General features: G+C 39.1%; 1 protein-coding gene across 1 annotated transcript in view; it reads right to left on the bottom strand.

The window, feature by feature from the left end:
- LOC116336142 (adhesion G protein-coupled receptor B1-like) overlaps window positions 1–19,985 on the bottom strand; it is a 76,970-nt gene extending 56,985 nt beyond the window's left edge. The window contains exons 1-3 of the mRNA XM_031759930.2: window positions 19,909–19,985; window positions 14,783–14,885; window positions 14,647–14,690 (exon numbers count right to left, since the gene is read on the bottom strand). The gene's annotated coding sequence lies outside the window, so the exon portion shown is untranslated. The remainder of the gene's footprint in view (window positions 1–14,646; window positions 14,691–14,782; window positions 14,886–19,908) is intronic.
- Window positions 19,986–20,228: the final 243 nt, after the last annotated feature.

The raw sequence follows: 20,228 nt of genomic DNA, 5'->3' as shown, positions 1-20,228 counted from the left end.
AAAGCGACGCACGCACCGATACAGGCATCGCTAGGTGAGCTTGATACATGCGCCGGTGCGTCAGTGTTGCTGGACCCATCACTAGTGTTTGCTATGATGTGATGTGTAGTAATGGTTATTAAGGTGCTAATCGGGGATAAGCTAGCAAGCTCGACAATTAGGCGCCATGCTAAGTGGACGTTGGTAGCCAAGTTCGTATGTCACTGTGGGGTTACGAGCTCACATGGCTTGTAGCTGTGCCAGAGAGCAAGCTTGGGTGAGCTAGCGGGGAATACCTTCATCTGCAGTAGCCTTAAAAAGACTATTGTCCGTTCTCCTGCCAGACGCCTCGCTGCTGTGCTGCCTTACTGTTGTGCTGTCTCGCGGGTGCCATTAAAGGATCGGCGGCTGCCATTCATTCATCCATCCGGACCTCGAGTATTTGGACCGAAGTACTCACACACACACCCGCACTCAGTGCCATACACTCTTTATTTTGCTGGCCAGCTAACACAATTGTTTTGGGGTTTTTTATTATTCGCAAAGACTATCCAAAGACATTTTGGTTATTGTCAAATAGACACTCTCTGATTACGGACTGAGGAGGTTGTAGTGTTACAACCCCAGGACTGAGAAAAAAGACTCTTTACACAATATATTCACTTGTCACCTGGTTAGAAGTGGCCATTGATGAAAATATTTTTTTTTCTCTTGTCTTTGTTTGCATTGTATCCCAGGGAAGTTTTAAGTTGTTCAGGTTGAAACATTTGCACTTAGAGTCGGTTAAGTTTCCTTTGATGTATCAGTGTCAAGCTGATGTTTAAGAGGGTATGTTAAGGACGTATGTGCTCCAGTCCATCAATCCTTTAAAGTGCTGGACACCGATGGTAAATTGCCATCAGACCCTAAATAAATTGTCCTCTGCTGTTATCCATATTGCTTCACTCATTCTTTGATGAGTAGACGTATTGGTTACACTCACAGTACAAAATACCATTTCACCACCAGCAATGCGAGCGTGTTCAGAAAAGTACAAGCAACCAGTCAGAGAGCAGTCTTAGATTGCCTGCTTGTAGAAGTTGAAAGATCTATGTATGTGGTGGGCAATATGCCTACAGTGAAAAAGCAGAACTTTAATCCTGGGGAGCAATGAAGAAAGGTTTAGAAGCTAAACTATAAAAGCCACTGGAATTCATTCAGTGTAGACTGTATTCACATTAAGATATATGGAGGATCATTGGTGAAAAAAATCTATTTTCTTACTAAAATAAAATGAACTGTAATTATGTGGACTATTTCAGTGGTTGGTGTAAGTGTTGGGCATAAATTTATTCTAATTGTGAACTTAAAATATATCAGTTATTTTTTTAGCAGCTTGCTTGTGGGTTGCTCTGCCATCCTTATTAATCCTGTAATGGTCCTTGGGTAGCTTAGCAGTATGGTTTGGGTCAGCATCTATTCACAATTTGAAGCACCAAGTCTGGGAGTCACATTAGCAGTAAAAGTTAGGGATTTTTTATCCAACAGCAACCATAAAATGGCCATGGCATAATGTTACCTGCACCTTGTTTGACAGGATATATGGTATGGTTCGGATCATGAGCTGTTCCTCTCCTCCATATTTTTCTCCTTCTATCATTCTGTTACAAATAAATCTTGGTTTAATATATAAGAGATTTGTTCTTCAGAGCTCTTTTAAATGTTTTCAGGTGAAGTCTAATATGGCCTTCCCGTTCTTTAGTGTAATCAGTGGTTTGCCCCTCTGTATTTACATTCATGAAAGGATGAAAGTATCTCAACTATGTACTTTGATGACAAGCTTACCTCTTCGAAAGTGGACTTGACTTGGTTAAATGTTGTGGGAGGGGTTATTTAAACTTGGAAAGAATTCTGTGATCATCCACTTTAGTTTTCTTGTGTCTGGGCCTTTTAGTGTTGCTGAGTTGGCCAGTTAATTCCATCTTTTAAGATTGTATGAGATTATTGATTTGTTCATATCTAAAGTTTCTTGCTATTTCCTTGATAGATTTATTTTGTCATCCTGTTGGTGGCCTCCTTCACTTGCATCAACATGTCTTTGGGTCTCATGTTGAGAATTCTAGTGAGCAGATAGTTCGGCAGTTGGAATCAATTCCAGATCTTTTATCTGCTTAACTTGTCATAAAATATGAACCAAGCAGGCTTCACTGGGCCATGAGCATGCTTGTCAGGCTCAATTACTTTTGAGCCTCTGAAAATGGCAGACTCTGTCAAGTCTGCACTTCAGTGACATCTTGACTGTTTGATTTTAAACTCTATTCTTTGGTAAACAACAACAACAACAAAAAAAAACTAGTGTAATTCTCCAGGAATGTATAAACCTAACTGTATGTACAATTAATCCAAGTGAGCCAAAACGTCAGGCTTCAGACTGCTGCAAACACTGTTTCTAACGGTTATACTATTGGTTCTGTATGATGTCACAGGGAGGGATAGGGCAACACGTTCTCACTCGTGTTAGATAGGGAGGCACACAAGCTCCACCCACTTGTTTTTCATTTTGAACATGTCAGTAGTGTAAAAGGCTGATGCTTTGCTGGTGAAATCAAAGCAGTCTGACACACTCTAGCTTCATGGTTTCATAATTTGACATCTCTGGTCATTAGATAGCAAAACTCCATTTGACCAGGCTCCTGACAAAGCCCAGCCTTATGTTACTCTGCTTCAGTGCACACAGAAATTTAGCAACAGTCAAACTGATGAAAAAGCAGCTGAATGTTAAGAATGATCAACAGCAGTAACAGGTGACAGTCTGGAGGTCTCCTCGTACAAAACTTGCATCCACTTGACTCAAACTTGTGCTCCGGCCATCGAATCCAAATTAATTTGTCAGACACTGAAAATAGTGAGCACCTGAATGTCAGTCATCAAATTGCCTGTTTATTTACGTAATTATTTGAAAGATGTTGGGGAAATTTATAGACAAATTCATTTCTCATTTAACCCAATCAGATACTGGATAACAAATGAACAAGATATTTGTGTAAATGCTGTAGATGTATGATACACAAGGGCCTCATAATCTTAGACTGGACATGTGTCAGTAAAGGCTTTCTTTATGGAATTGTGTGTAACATTCTGACAGCTGCTACTTCTTGATGGTTAAAACATGACCTTGAGGAAATATTTTTCCAAATCTTGCAAACTTTGAAATTTCCTTCATTAAGTGCAGTTTAACCCTCACAGTACTCTGCGTGTGTTCCAGTTCATGATACAAAGTGCATGGTTGAATTAGCCCCCTAGGGGAACAGAAGGAAAGCATTTGTTCTTAGTCCCCAAATATCCCTGACAGTACCAGTCAGCTTCTGTATTTTCCTCAACAAAACTACAGCTGTCAATTGGCAGAAAATAAATTGAAACCAATATCAATACTTATTGATCGTTTAAGTTATATTTCTTTTTTACCTTTTAACATTCCATGTAGCATTTCTATAAAGAAAGGCCAAAATCCCTCCTGAGAACCTGGTGACCAACTACAAGAAACATCTTACTGCTGCACTTGCCAACTAAGTCATGTTTTCCTTGAGGATTAAATACTAATTTCACTCAAATACATACAAATCGATTTAGAACGTATATGTAATGTGTTGTTTTTTTTTTTTTGTTTTACTTTTAGTTGATATTCTCTCCCCAATAAAATAAAAGTACCATAAATATTAGAAACTGTTCATTTCTTTGTATTTAAATTTAAAATTTAAAGTGAATGTCCACATATGTGGATGTCATTTTTCTTAGAAACAAAAATCTGGTAAAGAAGAAAAAAAAAAATCAGGTAATTCTTTGGGACCCAATGAATGTAAAAACAATCAGCCCAAATAGCAAAGAGAAATTAAAAATGCACGCCATGAAAGAGTTCAGGGCTTGGGAGGTTAAAGCTGGATTTAAAAAAACAAAAACAAAAAAAAGTGTCTTAAGTTACAGTTATTAGAGCACAAGTAGCACCATCTTGTGCGTGTACAGAATATGACGTCACTGGGTTGGTTGGTGGCAACTAAATGGCAAACAAGGAAGTTGAAAAAAGGAGTTTGTGGAGATCATTTTGGTGTTGCAGCAATAAGTTTTTATGTTAAAAACTGAGGAAAGATTGTTCAGTTTCACTTTTTTTCTCTCAAGCAAAAAGTGGTTCTTCAGTGTTGCCTAGCTCCACTGAAAGGGGAAAAGCCACTAGTTAGCAATAATGTTACTGTTTGCAGAGAACTTTATAAATGGGGACCGTGTGGAAGAGAGTGTTTGAGTCAGGTTCATTGGTGGTTCACCAGGATGACAAGCTGACTGTCACTGTCCCCTGTGTTTGTTTGCTTTTCTTGTCAGATCCAGGTACAGACTGAGAGGCACAATAAGCTGGCACAGCATGTGTCCACAAAATGTGATCAGGACTACTTTCAATGTGTGACTTAACACCCAGTTATATAATAAATGTATTTTTTCCTGAGAAGATGCTGATGGATGTTGATTGTGCTTAGGTAAATTGTGGCTGTAATGTGATAACCTGCTAATTTGTTGCATTGCTTAGGAAAAGATGGTCTTAATCTCAGTATAACTGGGAGTTAAATTAGTCCTAAATAATGCTGATCTCATCTTTTGGACACATGTTCTGCCAAATGATTGCGTAGTTGAAAGGTTGCCATAGATATAAGTTGCTTATCCCTCACACTGAAACTGGGTTTTTGTCACTTGGTGGTAGCTCTCCCTTTCCTTGTGAAACAGAATTCTCAAAACCATGGCTTCTGTTGTGTTTACAAGCTTATGTAGATTGAATCTGAATGTATTGTGCTTCTATGGTTGCTATTACTCCTTTAGGCCAGAGGTGCCGCTGTGAAACAGGCAAATGAGGAGATTAGAGAAGAAGTGGAAGAGTGCGATGTAATCACTTTAACATTAAAGTGTGCCTAACAACGAGCCATCGTTTCCAGTGTTATATACAAACACCTTCCTCATTCAGTAATAATGAAAACAAACATACAATTGTGAGACAAACCAAGTGTTATCATCATCATCATATTTTCACTCTTTGTCATGTACCCCCACGTCCATTCAGCTGCATTCAGTAGAACTAAAATAACCCTTACACTAGGCCTAATTATTGCAACCCTTAAATACTTGCAACAGTTAGGTCTGGTGTTCAGGCACCTACTTCAGGGCATAAATAAAGTAATACTATTTGTCATGTAGACATTTTTAAAATGTAGCTATTTGCTGAACTGTCCAGAACCAAATTTTGCTCCTCCACAGATCATCCCAGTAAAAACACACTATATTTTCTTAATGCTGGCATTCACCTTACTATCCATGTGGCCAGTTCTTGGCAGAGGACACTGTTCCATGCAGGGCTGCTGGACCAGCACCTAAATTATCCAATTAGACAGTGGGGGCAAAACTGTCCGCAGGCCATGGTGTGGCTCACAGAAAGCCTTAATCACATCATCTGCACAAAGAAACTGCACTCATTCCTAATATATTGGATTTCTGTTAGAGGTGATGTGCTAATGTCAGCACTGAGTCACCTCCTGAGGCTAACACACAAACAAACAAATACACACACACGCACGCGCACACACACACACACACACACACACACACACTCTCATTTGTCCTTTCACTTTAATGGAATTTATTCAGCATACCTATTTGCCATACAATAACAGACACACTAAGCCACAAATGTCTGCGAGAGAGTTGATTTCTGGTTAAATATTTATTGTACAGTTGACTCATTAAAGGAAGACAAATCTGCGATTGTCACAGATACCAGATCTCAGTCCATACTAGATTCGATTCCATTCTATGCAAAATTAAGCTGTTCTGGAGGCTAATGTTGGAGCCACACAAGATAGTCCATGAAGGTGGATTAATGAGGGTTTCCAAAGCTGTGTACAACCTGGAAACAATTCGCTTGTCATGGATCACTTTGAAGGTGCCAGCTGGTCACTTGCAGACATTCCTGGCTCCAGTTCAGCCAGGTGACCTTCTAATGTATCTACTAGCTAGTCATATGTGAGTTAATGGTGTTCTTCACTCTCACTGGTAATGTCTTCAGTCATTTGCTGGAAAGTTTATCACAGGTCCTGCAAGCTCCAACCTAACTGGCTCTGCGAGAAAAAGTAATTGCCTCCCTTGGTACAATGGCATTGATTTACTACATTAAATTAAATTTACCTGTGATTTACTACATTGTTTTGGAGAGCTGAGTTCAGTTTCATTGACAGTTATGAGAAATGCTTGACTATAGTTCTTGTTGCTAACAAGAACTATCAACAACCAGTTGATAGGTAAAAGGGCAGTTACTTTTTCACACTGCATCAGACAGCTTCAAATAGCTTTTTTCCCTTGATGAATAAAATAATTAAAAATTATGTTTTGTACATACTCAGGTTATATTTGTCTAATATTAAAATTTGTTTGATGATTTGAAACACATATGTGTGACAACTACGGAACACAATAAGAAATGAGGAAGGTAGGGTTTTTTTCACAGCAGTGGATACATTAGCTTAAACCTCTGAGGACTAAGCTGTAACTGTTCCCTATTATTTTCTTTGTTCCCTGATTGCCAAGACAATAGAGATTGTCAGCCACCAGGAACAAATTAGACTTTTTGGTTGCAATGCCAATCAAACTCTCACTACAATTGCAGTGGGACTGGAAATAACTAAAACCAACTAAAGCTAAGCGCAAACTACAGGCAGTTATAGCACACAACTGTGCTATACTCGGGGCATACTCGCTGTGACCGGAGGAACAAACGGTTGTTAACTTGCTGTATTTATATCAGTACCAAAGGTAACACTAACACTTCAAATAGGTTGTCCAGCAGAGCATTGGACAGTCACATAAGCAAGGGGAGTTTTCCTCACTTCCAGGAGGTCATTGGTGATTGGATTAGGGCTAACAATGTAGCAGCATCAACTCTCCTTTTCATGAGTGGCATAACCAGGGTACACCCCAACTTTCTCAGGTAGATCTGGTGGTGTTTCCAATGTTCTGATCATTTCCAGGCTGGGACATTCCACATCCACATGATGAATGCAGCAATGGAGTCCTTCTTCAAAATAACTGACAGAGTGTCCTTACTCCTATTGATACTGCATAATACTTTAACTGAGGAGCCATGGCAAAAATTTGAAAATTAAATAGTTCCATTTATTAAAAGTGAATAGGCAAAACTGGGTACTTTTGACTGGACTACCAGTCAGAAACAGAAAACAATAATGTGACATTATTAAGAATAACAAGGTTTTAAAAACTGAATAATAGGAAAAAAAAACATTTGCGAAATATAACAAAAAATACACATCTGGGATCTGCACAGACAGCAGTGTTATTGCTAATTTTTATACCTGTACAGCCACGTTGATACAATGTGCATTTACATTTCTTGGGAGCTGCACATCAGATAGCAGTGCAGATTACAACACAGATCTTCAAAATGGTTTAGGTTACAACACACCTATGGCTCAGATTTAACACAAAAGCATAAATCCACTGTTAGACCACAGAGAGTTAAGCCTATATAACTCTTTCGAGATAAGTCTCTAGCTTTGTATAAACTATAACACCACCACCACCAGCTTTGCAATTCACTGTAGGCTTAAAGTCTGTGTGCACATGCTCACTTCCACCATTGTCATTAACCTGAACTCACACTTGTCGGGTGGATACAAACAGAAATGAAACCTAATCTATGTCTTCAGGCTACTTCTTACTGCTATGTTCACATAACAACTGGATCTGGTGTTAGTAACATTTGTGGTTGTACCTTGTGGTGTCTTAAGTGGCCAATTAATGGAAGTTTAAGAAGTAAATGATCTAATCTATACAGACCATATACATGCCATACACAGTAATCCAATTAGGGTTCTGGAGGGCAACAATTTGAAGATGAGCTGGCTGGCATGCTCAGAACACGCTTGATTAGCATGTCCTGAATATAAACACAACAGTGTGTTCCCTGTAATGCAGTCTCTTTCTATTCAGAGACACATGTAAACAAATATGCCCCCAACCCCTATCCACTAATCTTCACCTTCCCTTCCATAATTGTATTACAGTAATTGATGAAAACTCCAGCCCAACATCTCTGATGAATTGAGGCAGCTGCTCAACATCAGCATCAACTCTGTAAATTAACTGAGACGGTAAGGTTGATTTGTATGGTCAAAAGCAAGGTTAGTGTTTATTGGCTAGAGTCTTGTAAACAATGTTTAGCCAACACACTAAAAGCTCTTTCCTCTGATTTAAAAAGAGAACAGACTACTAGACATGTTTTTTTTTTTTTTTTCAACCTATTACCCTCTCAGGCAAAACTTCTGTGAAAACACACTGAAAGTCTGTTGACTTGTCAAAACAAAAGTTGAGATTTGGTGGGAAATTGAAAGCTGGAAATCTGCCTTCACAGGTCATTGTAAAGATATCTTGAAAAAGATGTCTCCTCTAAATCTGGTTAACAGTGAAAAGACACTTTCCTCACTCAACACCTCTGCAAACTTCTTAAACAAGCCATTTCAAACCCACAACATTCAGATGTGGGATAAAGTTCTGACTGTCAAGAAACAAGCTTACACATAACCCTACGAAAGACAATTTCCTTGTAGACAAATGCCCCCCCCCACACACACACACACACACACACACACCCCCACACACACACACACACACACACACACACACACTCTCCCAAGCAGGACAGGTCTTCCCAGTCCCCAGGCTAGGCTCCCCATGCTAATCAAGCCTATCTCTGATATGAATGAGAGAGAGACAACTGAACCATACTTGGAAAATACCAGAAGAGCATATGGGAGAAGAACGCAGCCCATACCGACAATGCTCAGTGGCTAGTGGATCTAAGAGCAGACCGCAGCAACCTCCCTCAACAGGGTCCAGTAACCATCACAGTGGCAGACATTCAAGAAAGGGTCGCCAGTATGAAGACTTGGAAAACATCAGCCGTAATATGATTCACGCCTACTAGCTAAAGAAGCTCACTGCACTCCATGTGTGCCTGGCAGCACAAATGAACCAGCTGCTAATAGATGAAACATACATGCTAAACATGCCAACTTCTAGGGATCCCCAAGGAACCCAAGAACAGATGAGTCCCTTCTAACTACCAGCCAATAATCTTCCTCAGCACAACATGGAATCTCCTGTCAGGCATCATAGTGACTAAGATGAACAGACACACAACACCAGAGGAGCAAAATACGAGCTACTGGTAGACAGAGGAGTCGTAAAACCAGATTGACCAACCTGTGCACTGCCTGGATTGACTAAAAGAAAGCCTATGACTCATGCAATGCCTAGAACTATAAAAGATCAATGGGACCCTAAGAGCCTTTATCAAGAACTCAATGGGGATGTGGCAAAAAACACTAAAGGCCAACTTTGGCCAGTTACAAAAGTCACTATCAAGTGACTTTTACCAAAAAGATGCTGTGTTCCCATTGCTTTTCTATAATGGCCTGAAGCCCCTCAGTGAGATCACTGACAAGACTGGCTATAGATACCAACTGCGGAATAGAGCAATCATCAGTCACCTTCACTGATCCATTAGGATCTACAGCTATGACATTGGAATGTCACTGGGACTGGAGAAGTGTAGTGGTATGGTAACAAAGAGAGGGAAGGTAGTCAGAACTGAGGGGATTGAACTAGCAGGCGGGCCATAGTAGAGTATGAGTATGGCTTGGAAGTGCTGAGATCAAAATGGGATATGCTCGTTAGATTGGTGGAGAATGCCCGAGCTAAGATCCTGTGGGGCTTTCAGATACAGACAGACAAACTTGTATCTTCCTCAATGCTTTTTTTTGTATGCTTCTGAGGTCCAACAACCTTTTAACTCTTATCCTTCCCCTGGAAAATAACACTATAATAATAAGCATGGCAATATTGCAATATGAGAATAAGTAATGCCTTTTCATTTTTTAATTAAATGCTCTTCCATGTCTTGAAAGTCAAAGAACAAAGAAAATAATAATTTTAATTGAAAAAGAAGATGCTCAGTTTTTTTTTTTTTTTTTTTTTTAAGTCCACCTGCCCCACTCCACTTTATAGAAAAGTTATACAAACAGGAGAATACAGTGAACAGTGTGAATCACTGGCAGAGTGTCTGAGCTGCAATTCAGGGCAATATTAAACTGATGCCAATTAATATTTAGTTCAAGTATTTATAGCACATCAGGAGAAAGTACAGGGTGGGCCATTTATATGGATACACCGTAATAAAATGGGAATGGTTGGTGATATTAAAGTCCTGTTTGTGGCACATTAGTATATGTGAGGGGGCAAACTCCTCAAGATGGGTGCTGACCATGGTGGCCATTTAGAAGTCGGCCATGTTGGATACAACTTTTGTTTTTTCAATAGGAAGAGGGCCATGTGACACATCAAACTTATTGGTAATGTCACAAGAAAAACAATGGTGCTCTTGGTTTCAACGTAACTTTATTCTTTCATGAGTTATTTACAAGTTTCTCTTTGTTCACAGCCATTGACATGTCGAAGAGGTTAACACGTGAGGAGCGGATCGAAATTGTGTTGATATCTGGTGAACGCAGTCATTGCAGCAGATTTCAATGCAAGACACCCTATGAGACCACCCATCTCCAATGCTACAGTTAGCAAACTGCTTGCTAAGTTTCGTGAAACTGGTTCTGTGTTGGATTTGCCAAAATGTGGACGCAAGAAAACTGTCACTAATGAAGAAACATCAGTGGCTGTCCTAGCTTCATTCAGCAAGAGCCCACAGCGTAGCACTCGCTACATGTCACTGGAGAGTGGCATTAGTTGAACATCCCTTCGGCGGATATTAGCTACTCACAAATGGCACCCTTACAAACTCCAGCTACTGCAGCATCTCAACGAGGATGACCCAGATCGGCGCACAGAATTTGCAGAATGGGCAAAACAAAATTGGAACAGGACCTTCAGTTCACGCGAGAAGATTTTGTTCAGTGATGAGGCAAACTTTTATGTGAATGGTGAAGTTAAACAAAACCACCGCTATTGATCTGACACTAACCCACATTGGATGGATCCCTCCAAGACTGTTGGAAAAACAAAAGTGATGGTTTGGTGTGGTATATGGGGTACAACGATAGTGGGTCCATTCTTCATCAATGGAAACCTCAAGGCCACTGGATATTTGAAATTGCTACATGATGATGTGTTTCCTCTTTATGCACTGAAGCTGGCATGTTCCCTGAGTTTTTCCAGCAAGATGGTGCACCACCACATTATGGGTGCCAGGTCCGAGCATTCCTAGATGAACAGTTTCCTGGAAAGTGGATTGGTCGTCGTGGGCTAGTTGAATGGCCCCCAAGGTCTCCCGATCTGACTCCCTTAGACTTTTATCTTTGGGGTCATCTGAAGGCAATTGTCTATGGTGTGAAGATACGAGATGTGCAGCACCTGAAACTACGGATACTGGATGCCTGTGCTGCCATTTCTCCTGCGGTGTTGCTATCAGTGTGTGAAGAGTGGGAGAAGAGGGTTGCATTGACAATCCAACACAATGGGCAGCACATTGAACACATTTTATAAGTGGTCAGAAACTTGTAAATAACTCATGAAAGAATAAAGTTAAGTTGAAACCAAGAGCACCATTGTTTTTCTTGTGACATTACCAATAAGTTTGATGTGTCAAATTTTTCCTATTGAAAAAACAAAAGTTGTATCCAACATGGCCGACTTCTAAATGGCCACCATGGTCAGCACCCATCTTGAGGAGTTTGCCCCCTCACATATACTAATGTGCCACAAACAGGACTTTAATATCACCAACCATTCCCATTTTATTACGGTGTATCCATATAAATGGCCCACCCTGTATACTGTAAACAAACTCGTATTAATGCCAGCATGTGTGAGACAGGCAGACAGACTGCTGATCTTCTTGTTATTGATTCCAGGAGATTGAAGCGTGATGCAAGTGAAGGCCCAGGCAGCTTCAACGCTCTTATCAACATGACAAGGACGTCTCCTCATATTCCAATTTCTCTCCCAAATATTAAGTCATTAATCATAGCTCCTGTCCAAGATGGATTTTAATTTCGCATAGAACATCTCTTCCCCAACCCCGCACCCAAACACCACAAGATTGGATTCTTTTGTCCTTTCTGTGTTCCTGCTTTTGTCTCTGTCGTCACTTAAGCTTGCTGAATATGGCGATATCTACGAGGTGATTATGATCAGTTTGGTCAAAATAAAACTTATGTAGATGTTGGTTTTGAGTAGATATTAGACAGATAAAAATGTACCACTATTTATCACATTAAAGCTTGCATTCATAACATAAGAATTTGGTCTAAACAAATTTAGTCTCAGGGCTTTGTGAAAACTGGGAACAGAAACTCTGCACAGGAGGCACTGACTTTCGTGCATAAAAATACAATTATTTAGAGAAAGAAGCAGGGTTATTTTAATAAGAAAAGTTCTTTCCATGAACTGAAAATTTCTGATAAAAATGCAAAATGAGCAAAAACTGCCTGTCTTTTTTTGGCAGGGGAAATAATCAATTTAAGAAGCTGTTCAGAAAGTTATTGCAAAATACCATCATATTAACATGTATCCTTTCCTTTAAAATCGGTTTGGGAATAAGACTGGGCAAAATCATTTGCGTATGCTTTCGTGTTTATTTTGCCCCAGGTTTCTACACACCAAAACAAAATTCTTTTTATCCCTTGACTGAGGCTATGAATGTTCTGCTCTCTGTCTCTGTAACACAAGTTTATGCACCCATCTAAATGCAAATGTCCAAACCTGCATTGCAATAAGGCTGCAAAATGTTCGCCTCTTTCCTCCTCCCTGTCCGTCTTTCAGTGCTCACATAGTTTCTTTGTATTTTCCAGTCTTGAACAAATAGGGCACTTAAGACAAGGAGCAAATGAGTACTGCTTTGAATCTGCCCGCAGAGGCTGTAAAACCGAACTGTTCAATATGTATCTTTTATTCTTTCTCTTTCCTCCACACTCTCTACTCTCTCAGTAGACTCTGAGCTGCTCACTATGTTGATAACTGTGCGTGGGTTGCAAGAGGGAGGAAAGCAGTGAGCGACACTTTTAATTTTCCACACACTACATCAGTGTTGTAGCAGTGATAGCACTGGGTTAACGTTGTCCCAGACAAGAGCAACCAGGCTGTCCAGCATACTCAACACCTTCCACTGGGGAGCAGCTCACTGACTTTGTCAAGATTAAAAACACTGTGCCTAGCCAAAGAACTTCAGAGGGAGCATGGCGTCTCTAATGACTCGACTTAGGTGCCATGTATTACTATGCATGTGGGTCTGATTTTAATACATGGCATAGCTTGTAATTGGGTGATGCAGTTTGTTTTCTTTTTAATCATTTTTTAATAATAATATGCAATCAATGCACCACGTTCACGTTCTGGGCTCTAAATCATTCACCAAAGCCTACGTTTCCCAGATATGGACTAAAAGTTGGAGTATGTCTTTTTTCAGTAGAGATTTTCAGAAATATAGTAAAATTTATGATAACTCGTCACTGTTAGCTGTGGTAAAATGCGTTTGTGTGTTAAAGAAATGGAAACAGAGGGTCCGTGTGGTTATTGAAAAGACCTGAGCAACAACAGAATGACATTTAAAAAAAAGATCTTAGTAAATAGTGACACAATTGTTAATTTTGGTCATTATTTTCCCAGAGTACCTCCCTTGGGTGAGGGCAATTGTGCTGGATGGATGGATATTTACATATGTGCATGCATACTAACTTCCCAGTTATTTTTTTATTAATATACTGGATTACAGACTGTAATCCAGTATATTAATTGTCTTGCATGGAGCAAGCTCCAGACATTCTAAAATAATTTTGCAATAATTAGCTTCTTTAGCTTCAGATTATTTAAAGCTTCACCATAAAAGATATTCACATATATAGGTGTATACAAACAATAACCAGCCACAGTGTTAAGTACACCTGTTCTTCTTTACACAAGTATCTCAGAGCATGGACTCAGTGCATTTAGGCCTATAGATCTGTGGGAGTTCAAACCAAGAAAGGAAAGGTGATTCAGGTGACACTGAATATGGTATGTTTGTTGGTGCCAGAGGGCTGGTCTGATTATTTCAGAGACTGCTTATCTACTGGGATAGTATCCAATGAGTGTTAGTTTCTGCTGGAAAATGGCTTTTTGATGTCAGAGATCAAATCAGAAGGGACAGACTACTTTGAGCTGAAAGGTAGGCAATAATAATCACTCATTACAACAAAGATATGCATAAGAGCATCTCTGATGCATGTAAAACCCTGAAGCAGATGAGCAACACCAGATGCCACGAAGCAAACTGAGGCTACAAAGCTCAAATCGTCTCAAGGTTTCTTGAACACAACAGTGAGTTCACTGTTCTCAAATAGCCTCCACAGTAACGAGATCATAGAGCATCTTTGGTTGTGGTGGAAAGCATCATGGATGTGCAGCTGAAAAATCCTCAGCAACTGCCTAATGCTCTAATTTCAATATGGCCCCAAATCTCTCAGGAATTAAATTGCATGACGTCTGGAATGTCCTACACCCTGCTGAATCCATGCCACAAAGAATTAATTAATATTAATTTAATAATAAGTCTGTATGTGCTGTCAAATGACATATCAGAAATATCATGGGCCTTACCTGTCACTCTCATCCCAGGATATACAGGTGTGGTTGGTGGTGCCCTACATTAATGGAGAACAGAGAAACCACATGGTTATGAAAGAGGATCAGTCGCAGCAGCTGTATAACTGTAAAAAGTTTATTTTTTACTCACATTATAAAGGTGAGAGAACTCAACCACAAATGGAACAGTGAGGGAAGCAGGGGTGGGCTTGATGGTCACTGACAAAACCTTGGAATTGAGGACTGTGCTGTTTCTACAAGAAGAGAAAAGGCAGTACTGTCACCTTTAACTGTCAATCTATACTGCAGTGGAAATGCACCCAAAATTTCAAGATACTCAGATGTAGATGAAAGCACGCCAATGTTTTGTCTGAAGTCTCTAATATATGAAATGGATTCTTCTATAAAAATATTTCATTATAAAAGTGGTTAACTGACAACTAATTTAATATATACCATAAATAAAACAAAACAAACCCCTGGAAATTAAAGCTAATACAACTGGGAGATGCTACACATGAATGCATGTAATTCATCTAATTCATCCCAAAGTGGGTGTGACAGAGGGCAGAGGATTCCTCGGAATGTCTGGACAAACAAAATATAAATAGATGTATGGAGGAAACATAGCTATACAAACACAGAAGTGCATTTCAACATTGAAAATTGAAAAAACTCATTTAGCATAGACAAACGGATGAATTACTGTCTGGAAGATCACTGGTCTTACTGACTCCAGTTCTTTGATTTTATCGAACATCAAATGACACTTGACTTTAAGCTAGCTAAAATGATGTCCCTGATTCTGATTAAGTTCACAGTCCTGATATCTTTAAGGTCACTTGGGGAATATACTGCCAATAATGGCACCCACAGATGACAAAGTCAAACTGAAGGCTGTTGTTCAAATGAAATTTGGAAGGAAATATTGACATTGTCCTTAGTTTAGCAAATATTATGTAGCTGCCACAAAAAGCTAAGGCACTTAGAGTTCATTTAAATACTGATAGTTTGTGTTCAGTTGTATTTTTTATGAGATCCAGACCACATGAGCAATGATTTCTTAATCAGCAGGGTGATAAGTAACACATTTCTGCTTAGGTCGTCTTACAGCCAGTTGCCAGAATCTTTGTGATCCAGTAATCCTTCCTTTCCAGTAACTGAAGCACATTGTCTTTCAGTATCTTATAACATTTGAGACATTTTATTTTAAATTCTGTGTCCCTGCTTAGTATGCATTGCTATTTCTGTTTTTCCATAGCTACTATCAATCACGTGGAATCAGACAATCAGAAAAGAGTGAATAGCTACTGGTAGAACTGACATCGAAAGCTTCCAGTTGGCCAATCGTGTTCAACAGCCCGTGCTGTGTTTCCTGATTATTCACATCATCACTGTATCCACAACACACAATCACCCTCTCACTATTTGAAAACACAATCACTCATCTTAAACTTTTGTGTCACCTAGTCTCTCGCTTCAAACTCCTCTCATTTTCTTTTAGAGAGGCATCAAAAACAGAAAAGGAGTAGAGACAAAGATAAAATTGGGGGAAAAAGAAGAGTGAAGAAGAGCAGAAATATAGATCTCAGATGGTGAGGGTCTGCTTGATTTTTCTCTTATTTTATCAATGCATGTGTTTTTAGCATATTATCATAATACATTACTCCTTCTCAACGTTACTGCAGGCTATTTCTATTAAAACATATGTAAATCATCATGCTAGCAGCTACTGCAACTTCCCCCCCAAGATATGCCTTTACCTGCAAAAATAAGGCATACATGGGGCCACCCACTGCGAGAATAGTACTCCTACATTTATTCCTTGCATTCATTTAGCTAGAAGTGCTCACTGTTGCAGCTGATGCTAAAAGGCCTGGCAGCACAGTTTTGCTGCATTGAAATATGGTTAAACGTCTTGAGTGGTGTTGTTAAATGGTGTGTGTGATCTGCGTCGCTATAATACTAAAGCAGTTGGATTAATTCAGAATACCTTTCTACACTTTTGATAACTTAAGCTTTACTGGCCATCGCTGACCACAGGAATTCTTGATAGGGAGTTCTAGCAACATATCCTAGACTGCACACCGGCTCCAAAAATGACAAAAACAAACAAATTTTAAAAAACCCTCCACACCATGCACTGAATTAGTCCTGATTAGTTTGAAACACAAAAACTATCTCCTTGATGTTTTTAAGAAAATATTTCAATTTTATCATTTAAAAAGTTCAATTACTAAACTATAAGAATTGTCTCAACCATCTACTGTATTTACTAGCAGGTGACATGCCAATCAATGGTTGCTGGAGATCATGTTTCTTTAGGGACCGTTTATGATCTGTCAATACTAGTTCTTAAAATGTGCTGTCTGAAAACACTGGTCGGCAAGAGCGCTCATTTTAAAACAGCCACGCTGGAATAAGAAGCCAGCCTGAGGTGAAAATATGGCAATGTTTAAAACAAAATCGAATTGTGCATATTTTTCCAACAGTCTCTCCTGAGGTACAATGAGAGTGCTGCACAATACAAATACAAATAGTTGAGTAACAAATAAAAAAAAATTAAAAAATTGGCTCCTGTCTCACTTCCAAACAGCTGGCTAACTGCAGCAATGAAGAACCAGGTGCAACTGACTCCCTTTTGATTACTACTACTTAGAGCTGGGCGATATAAGATTTTTTCATATCACGATATGTTTTTTTCATTTCAGGCGATAACGATATATATCACGATATAAGCCAAATAACTATTTGTAAGATTTAAATGTGCCGTTGCTCACAAGTAAAATGTGAAATAATCAGCAGCTTGTTTTGATTTAAATATTTATTTCCCATAATAAGTTCAACAGGGTAAATGTACTTAAGGAACATGAGACTTCAGTTTCAGATAAATAAAGGCAAATATTGCAAACTACACAAAAGGCAGCCGCTAAAGCGTTTAAGTTTCAAAACAGAAAAAACAAAACAGACTAAATTGTCAATTCCACTTAGAAACAAAATTTTAATTCTAAAAATAAATCTTAGTTTGTTTTACAGAAGAACAGACAAAATTGACTAACTTTTGTCAATATCAAATAAACTGAGAACTAAAAGGAAATTCTCAATCTCTCCTTGTTGTATAGCTTAGCTTTTCAAACAGTTTTAACAGTTACTTTAGTCTGACAAAAGCCGAATGACGAATTAGCGCTTTCAGTCAGAGATTGAGCATGCACCGCTTTATTGTATTTCCAGACTTGCTTTCGGCACAATTTACAGTGCGCGCTACTCTGTTTTTGTCAGACTTGAAATAGCCGAAATACCTTCACACTACGGAACTTCTGTGGCCCTTCTGTTCGACAAGCTCTCCGGAATTGGAACCATCATCCATCATCAAGGTTCTTTGGTAACCTTCGCTCACGCTCTCGGTTGATTTTTCTCTAGTCGGCACACTCATTTCCTCCATTACCTGGGCAGCCCGGCTGGCTGCTTCCCAAACAAATACACATGTACGCCTTGGCACTTGTGCTGTACGTAACAAGTTACGTGACGTGACGCTGCGGCTGTGATTGGTTCGGCTCTGCGCTACTTAATTTGGATTGGCTGTTCTTTTTTTTCTTTTAAGAGGACAAGAGAGATGAGGCCTATCGCAATAGTTAAATTTTTCTATCGAGAAAAAGTTATTTCGCAATACATATCGTTATCGTTTTATCGCCCAGCTCTACTACTACTACAACACCAACAACAACACCGACACGGTTAACACAGACAACCCATAAACACAGGAAGAAAAAGGCTGTTTAACCATCCAGTATCACATAAAAGTGACATTGAAGGGGGACAAAAGCCACATACATGTTTCTCTGCAACAACGTCTTCCAAAATGTAACTGAAGCTACTAGGAGAGTTTATCTTATAACTTTTGAAGATTGGACTAACTCTATTAAGGATAGTACTGACTTCAGACAAATGTTTAATTCCACTTGATTCTGTTGTTACCTTACCTCTCAGTGTATGACCCAGATTCACCTGAGATAAATTAACCATTTATCTTCCATACTGTTGCAGTGTTTATGTGGGTAACCTGTGACAAGTATGTTTCACTGAAACAGCTATGTGTTTGCATCACAGTATAAAAGAAAATAAAGGTGCAATTAATGCAATGAGTGTCTTTCTGCCTCTTACATACCAGAGTTCAGTAAACTGAATCAAACTCTGCAGAGCCAGTTTTAGCTGGAATATTCCAGGATTTGATTTGTGCCTTAACAGTTAGAAACTGAGAAAAATTATCATACACAAACTGTGGCGTGTCCCCCAACCAGACTGGCCACCCCGAAGCTAAAACAATAAAATTCAATCAAATATGAAATGTACGATTATGTTTTCACAGTGAAGCTCAGATATCCGAGTGGAAGTGAATGCAACATCGGCTTCTGTACTATCAGCATCACGTTAGCAAAGGAAGGAAAGCCAAGCACAAAAGACGGCACCAGAAAACAATTTTTCGGCGAAAGAAAATGAGGAGAGAATAAATGTCCCGGTAAGTAATATTACTTATGCATATGCTGAACAAAACCATTACATAAAACCAAAAACTCCAGGAATAAAAAAAAAGTCAGATGAAACAAAAACAGGAAATCTGAGATGAATTAGTGTCTTCAGATTTTATGAGAACTTCTGTGCCACAACTAATGGCAAACCCACTTAACACCCCTAGAAACACTAGTAGTATACCTAAAAATTTGGATACAAAGTCCAGTGCATGTCTTCAAGTGACTTCACTGACAGATTCATTTAAATCAAATGTAAGTGTTCCCTAAAGAAAAAAGAAAATCCCACAGTAATGCGCATGGAGACCCATTCTGACCCTAGGCTATATAAGCATTTTTCATTAACTGATAATTATTATTTATTAATAATTATTATTTTCTGCCTTCATGATAACTACAAAATGCATATGCTGAACAAAACCATTACATAAAACCAAAAACTCCAGGAATAAAAAAAGTCAGATGAAACAAAAAAAGGAAATCTGAGATGAATTAGTGTCTTCAGATTTTATGAGAACTTCTGTGCCACAACTAATGGCAAAGTATCCTCTATCACAAAGTCATATCTACACTGACACATGGAAAATCTTTTTTTTTTTTGTGAAACCCAGTAACCCTGGTTCTTTGGTTCCAATTATAAAACATTCTGTTGCATTCATGCAAACCCCATTATCAAATTCCCTTGGCTCACTGTCTGAAATCCACCTCCCCAAATTCCCCTTCCTTCAGAAGCAGCCTTGAGCAGTCTTACCTCTGCAGATTGAGAATGCTGCCCAGGTTTCTATACAGAGCAATGCCAGTTACGAATGTCGAAGCATCGTCTGGATCTGCATTAGGAAAGAAACAGAGGTACAGCCAAGGATTAACATGGGATTTGGCATATGGGAGGAACTCTAAGAACAAACTTAGGGACCTCCAAGGGCGTAGCAGTAAACAATCAGGAAAAACATGCCTTGGAAATAAATCAAATGATCACTTGTTCTACAAATCCAGCAGATTTTTTCTGTACAGGCTGCTATCAGCTGACCAGTGCTTTTCAGTATTCTTTGTAGATTTAGCAAGCTGAATTCA

The sequence above is a fragment of the Oreochromis aureus genome, linkage group 11 (assembly GCF_013358895.1).
Source record: "Oreochromis aureus strain Israel breed Guangdong linkage group 11, ZZ_aureus, whole genome shotgun sequence".
Classification (NCBI taxonomy): Eukaryota; Metazoa; Chordata; class Actinopteri; order Cichliformes; family Cichlidae; genus Oreochromis; species Oreochromis aureus.
This window is presented reverse-complemented; position numbering and strand designations above follow the sequence as displayed.